General features: G+C 33.2%; 1 long non-coding RNA gene across 1 annotated transcript; it reads right to left on the bottom strand.

The window, feature by feature from the left end:
• Nucleotides 1–296: 296 nt before the first annotated feature.
• Nucleotides 297–3,260, bottom strand: LOC118598424. The gene is made up of 2 exons (XR_004947512.1): nt 2,910–3,260; nt 297–2,690 (listed from the first exon to the last, which is right to left on the bottom strand). It is a non-coding gene; the product is annotated as an uncharacterized LOC118598424 (long non-coding RNA).
• Nucleotides 3,261–5,764: the final 2,504 nt, after the last annotated feature.

Below are 5,764 nucleotides of genomic sequence, written 5' to 3' on the forward strand. Positions count from 1 at the left end.
GGATGAAGTCATCACTTAGAGCGAGGAGAGCTGTTTTTTAAGAAAAAAAGTTCTGATAAACTGCTGTATTGCAGTATTGTACTCCCACTCTCAGTTTTAACTGCTGTCTTCATGCAATAGGTTAATCCAAGCAAGAATAAATAGATCAAGCGCAATTTTTATCCAGCTGTCATAAAAACCGTGAAGGCTAAAAAGTTCAACTCTGCTGCTGGAACTCTGCAATGTTGGATAATGTTTATACTTTAATTATTTGCTATCGATTTTGAGTCTTGAGTTTTTTTGTTTTTTTAAACCAATTTTTATATTTTTTTAATTGTAAAACTTTTTTTTTAATTGACTTTAATTTTCTAACTGCATTACCTCTTCTCACATGTCAATCATTTTCAATGTAAACAACTTTGGTGCCTCTCAAAAGATCATCTTCTCATAAACTTTGGGACAAACACTGTTTTGTATTGATTCCCCACTGTCAAGCGAAAACAATTCTAGAATGCTCTTATGTGATTTGACACAAAAAATATCTCAGATGAGTTTAGATAAGACATGTGTGTCTCTTGTGATTGTGCAAAGGGTTTTGATTACAGGTTTATAAAACTGGTACACTTTGTAGTCTGAGACTTATGAAATCTGACCATAAAAATGTTTTCTCAGTCATGTGAATCTTTTATAAAATACAAACATTTGTTTTAGCTGCTGAAATTAGACCATTCTTCTTCAACTGCGATTTCTGATCCAAGCAGCAGACATATAGAAAGCACAATGACTTGGCAAATATTTTCTAAAAAAAATTCTAAAATGAAGCCGATATGTGGGAAATAACATTTTAACACATCTTCCTTTGCTATATCTTGTTTAAAGTACACATTATTCAAAATGTGTTTCACATATATTTGACATTAGCATAACAAGATTTTATATGCACTTCTAACATTTGTGTCCAGTTCAGAGATTCATAGCTATTTCATGTAATGGATTAATGTTGATATTGGCTTGCAAAACCTGAAGCTGCATAGGGAGCACACATGCACAAGGGAGCAACAGATACAGAAATAGGTTGTTTCACTTTAAATAAAAAAAAATGTATCAAGTCAAAAGTTGAATGGTAATAGAAGACATTTTGTCATTATTCCTATTATATTTTATCTGAAGTTAATAAATAAATGCATCTACATATACTCAACATTCATAAATAAAAGGCATTATTATTAGTAGTAGTTATACCAATTCATTTTGTGCATAATTTTATATTTCTGATTATAATGAAGCAACAAAACAATCCGAAGTGGCACTTAGAAGCTGAAAGAGATGATTCTTTTTAGCAAAATGAATCCTGTTCTCTAAAAAGAGCTGGAACCACCATCACTAGCCACGCCCCCTATCGTCAGAATGACTTTCTACATTTGAGGAGGAGAAAGAAACTGCAGGAGGTATTAAACAGTTGGTTTTTTCCACATGCCGCTTTGAGTGGTGGTATAGACCACATATACTTGAGATTTGTGTGATTATTCACTCTGCTGATTTCTAATGAAGTCAGGTTATGTCTTAAACCATGCTCATAGTTTGTACGACGACATTGATTTAAAAAACAATTTGAGTGAAAGACAAAAGGATCTTGGTGATGCGATTTTCCCTTGAGAATTTGTTCATGGCAGGAAAAAAGTAAAGTAACTAGTAGTAAATTACTTTTTATAATGAGTAATGAGTAAAGTAATGTTAGTACAATTTCATCCAGTAGCTAAAGTAAAGTAATCAATTACTTTTTTTTAAAGTTACCCAACACAGGGAAGTTTTAATAATCACATAACATCCTTTTTTAGTTTTTTCTTCTGCCTCTAAAAGTTTGCACACAAACACTTGGAAAAATGTAGACACAAAGTTGGAAGGGAACTCCGTTTAGAAACTGCTAAAGCTTTATGATAATACCTCCAGAAATTCTCTGTTAACCCTTTAAGGCCTAAGGGTCAAAATTTCCGCCTCAACTTTTCTGCTAAATTTGACTATAAAGGATCAGAGAATGGCCTACAAATGTGCGCTTTTACCCTTTTCTCCCCAGAAGACATTGAATCTTCAATATATATCATCATTTTACAATTTATTTTATTCCATAATGTGTTAGATGATTTTAAATGGTAAAAAAAAAAAAAAAAAAAAAAAATTGATTTTTTGTTTTTAGTGAGAAAGACAGTACAAATGTATATGGACAACAGATTTTGTTTGTTAAAAATTTGAATTTGTCCAGTATCAAACTGTTTACAACAGCATTCATGCATGTTTCTGTCTAATTGTGCAAAAAAACAGTGCATAAATTGTTAAATATCTCCAGGCGTTTTTGGTCACACAGGGCAGTTCTGTCCTCCTTGGCACCTCAAAGGTCTTGGTGATGCTGCCAGTGACAGTCAAGAGTCCAACTTCCAGGAAGGGCTCCTGGTGCAGATTCTGCAGTGGGAAAAGATTTCACCTGGTGATGTTTTCCTGCATTTAGAGATGTTTGGACACATGGGATCTGTCTGGGGTTGAATCTCAGTGGATGAGGGTCTTTCATCAGGTTCTGCATCTGTCTTCCACTGTTGTTGATTTTATGAGCAGCTTTGGTCTCTGAACACATCAGCAGAACCTCCAGCCTCCTGATGTTTCCTCATCTTTAGTCCTCCAGCATCATCAGCTGCAGCTCACAGACTCCCACAGGACACCTGATGAAGAAATAGTTTTCATTTATAGGGATATTTATTTCCAGAACAAAATTAATTTATGGACATTTTATAAGATTACTTATAACCTATGAGTAAAAATAAATAATCTAATTTATATTTGAATAACATTTATCTCACTCAGACAGAGTAAAAACTAGCTAGCAAGAGCTTGATTCCTGGATAGAAAAAAACACGGAAATGCAGCTCCACAAACGTTACCTTTTCTTGCCAATAATGGCTCCTTCCGTTGCTCCTTCGGTCTCAAAGTCTTCTCTGAACCTCCATGAAGGATATGTTTCCCGGGATGGTCATTTTCAGACATTTTTCTTGTGTTTTTGCCGCTGTAAAAACTTTTTCGACCGCTCCGTTCTCTGCATCTCTCCACCGCCTCGTCTGTCACACCGGTAAACACAGGGACCTCCTGCAGGCTTCTGGGTAAAATTACCGTAATTACCAAATATTGACAAGAAAGCACAATGTATCAGCTTCAAGAAACTGTTGGAATTTTTAAAATAGAGCAAACCGTTCAGGAATTATGGTAATTCAAAGAGCCATTGAAAATGCGTCACCGGCGACACGCTCGCCTTTAAAAAGAACACCAGTGAGGGGTTTAAAGAACCATGTAAATGACAATTGTAACATCAATAGTGGTCTTACCTAATCTTGACAGCATGATATATAAAAGTACGAAAAACCCATTGGTTTCAAATGTATTGCTATCGTTTCTGTGTAAACTCTAAATTAGTTTTTTAAGCAGGATATTAGTCTAAACTATACACGTTTTTAACTGTGCTTTGACGTTAAATGAGATTGATGGATTAACTTTAATGAGTGGACAAATCTTTCAAATAAGTGGGCCTTAAATGCCAGATGCTATTATTCAGCGTTTGAAAATGTCATTTGGATTTATGGAAACGTCCATTCAAGACTTGATCATCGATAGTTCCATTTCCAGCTGGTCCTCAAACGCACCACAGTGTTTCTCCCTAGCAACTCGGTCTGTGACGTATCATCCACTTCTCTCAGCGTCTCCCGGCGGTAAGTGGGGGAAAGTTCGCTGTCTTCTAATTTATGCATGTTTATAGTGATTTGGTGCTTTTTGGATGTCATTTTTGTCACTTGGTGTCAGAATAAGGCCTACCAAATTCAAAATAACATCTTAAAACAGCTGTGATATTGCCAAAGTTCGTTTTTATTTTTATTTTTGTTTAGTCATGCTAGCTGAGTCTTCCTGAAACAAGCTAGCTAGCCCCGCTCGTGGCAATATGAAAGAACTCGCTTAACAAACACAAGAAAACGGCCAATTTCTGAAGAAAATTACATTAATTGAATTCTTATTTTCAGATAAACAATTATTAGATTCTTGTGAGTATATTTTGACAGGAATTTTGAATGAATTTGGCCGTTAACAATAATAAAAAAGAAAAAGATTAAAGAAGTGGATATGTTAACTGACGAACTGAAATGAACTGCAGGTCCACCTGTTTGTAAGCTTCACAATTACAGCTGAGTAGACTAGAAGTAATAGATACTTTATTACAGACTCAACGATGCCACAGATAAAAGAATTAAAAAATAATAATGTAAAAATAAAATAAATAAAAAGAAACACTTTTGATATTACAAGTATAAGAGCCAATAAAAACAATCATATAAAATTACCAAGTATCTTAAACCTAAAAAAACAATTGCAGACTTAAAATTTTAAAATGCAAAAGTTTAAAAGTGGCAACCATAAGAAAACCTTCAGATTTTAGACTGGTATTTAAAAGTGCTGTATCTCAATTTGTGAGAATTGAAATTATTTTGTTATTTGATATGTTGAGGCAATAAATAAACCATAGCTAAAATGCTTAATAGAAGTAGTTCAATACTAAATATCTCAAAAACGAATATACTACGCATCAAAAGTGGTTCTTAATTCGAAATGCTAATATCTGTGTAAATATTATCAGCTATTTAGTTTCTTGTATTATTTCAAGCATCAGTCAAATTAAATATTAAAATGTGATGAACACTTTATTGCACCATTCTTAGCAGTTGTTTACCAAGAATTAGGTGTTAATTATTACAATTGAGTTGTTTTTTTTAATATCACAAGATATGAAAATGAATTAATCATTTAAAACTGTAATACTCACATAGTATATGGTTGTTTTTCTCACTGTCAGCTCTTTCATGTGTCAGAAGGCAGAAAATAACCTTTATAATAGTAACTAAGTGCCTTCTTTTTTCCCTTTGGCTTATTGCTCTGTGAATTATTTGTTTTTCAACTTAAGCATCAAATCATGTGAAGCAGTGATGGTCCATTAGTTCTGTTGCAGCTAGAATAACAGTTTCCCTCTTTATTTCAGACTTTGAGAAGCCTTCTCAGCCATCTTTTGGTGCTAAGGTAAGAATTTATTGAATATAATTAATCTCACAGTGTTTAAGGAATGCTATTTTATAAATGACTCAGATTCAACCTAATAGTACCATGATTTTATTTTTCATTTTATTCAGTCATGTAATCCTTTTTGTTAAAGATAAAACGTTTTTAAGTTGAAATCGTGCAACAGATCAGTTTAGGGTGAACGTGGTAACATAAATATTAATTAGGTCATGTCAATTATGACCTAACAGTTTTTTCCCTACCACAGTTCACATGTTACTCTGCCAAATATGTCTTGTAGTTGAGGCTTGTACAGTTCTCAGAGGGAGTGTAACCATCAAAAGGCTGTTTCGCAAAGATAATTGCCAAGTGAATTTGAAAATGATTTGTGTAAAACACAATTTAAATAGACCCTTTTAAATCTCTGAAATGTAAAGAGTTTTAACTTTAACAGAGGAAACTCTCTTATTTTAGTTCTCCTTTTAAAAAAAATAATTTGCAAATCAGACTATCAACCATTTCAGAATAACTTACTTCTTATAAAACACGTGGCAATTTATTTTACTAATTTAGAAATGACTGTTTTACAAATCATTCTTAGTAAACTTTATGCAATGTAAAAAATATTGTTGATCATCCAAAGTAGGGGTGGGTGATAAACCAATATAATCGATTAACTCAAATTTTATGTTTTAGACCATTT

Source organism: Oryzias melastigma, unplaced genomic scaffold (assembly GCF_002922805.2).
Source record: "Oryzias melastigma strain HK-1 unplaced genomic scaffold, ASM292280v2 sc00513, whole genome shotgun sequence".
NCBI classification, from domain to species: domain Eukaryota; kingdom Metazoa; phylum Chordata; class Actinopteri; order Beloniformes; family Adrianichthyidae; genus Oryzias; species Oryzias melastigma.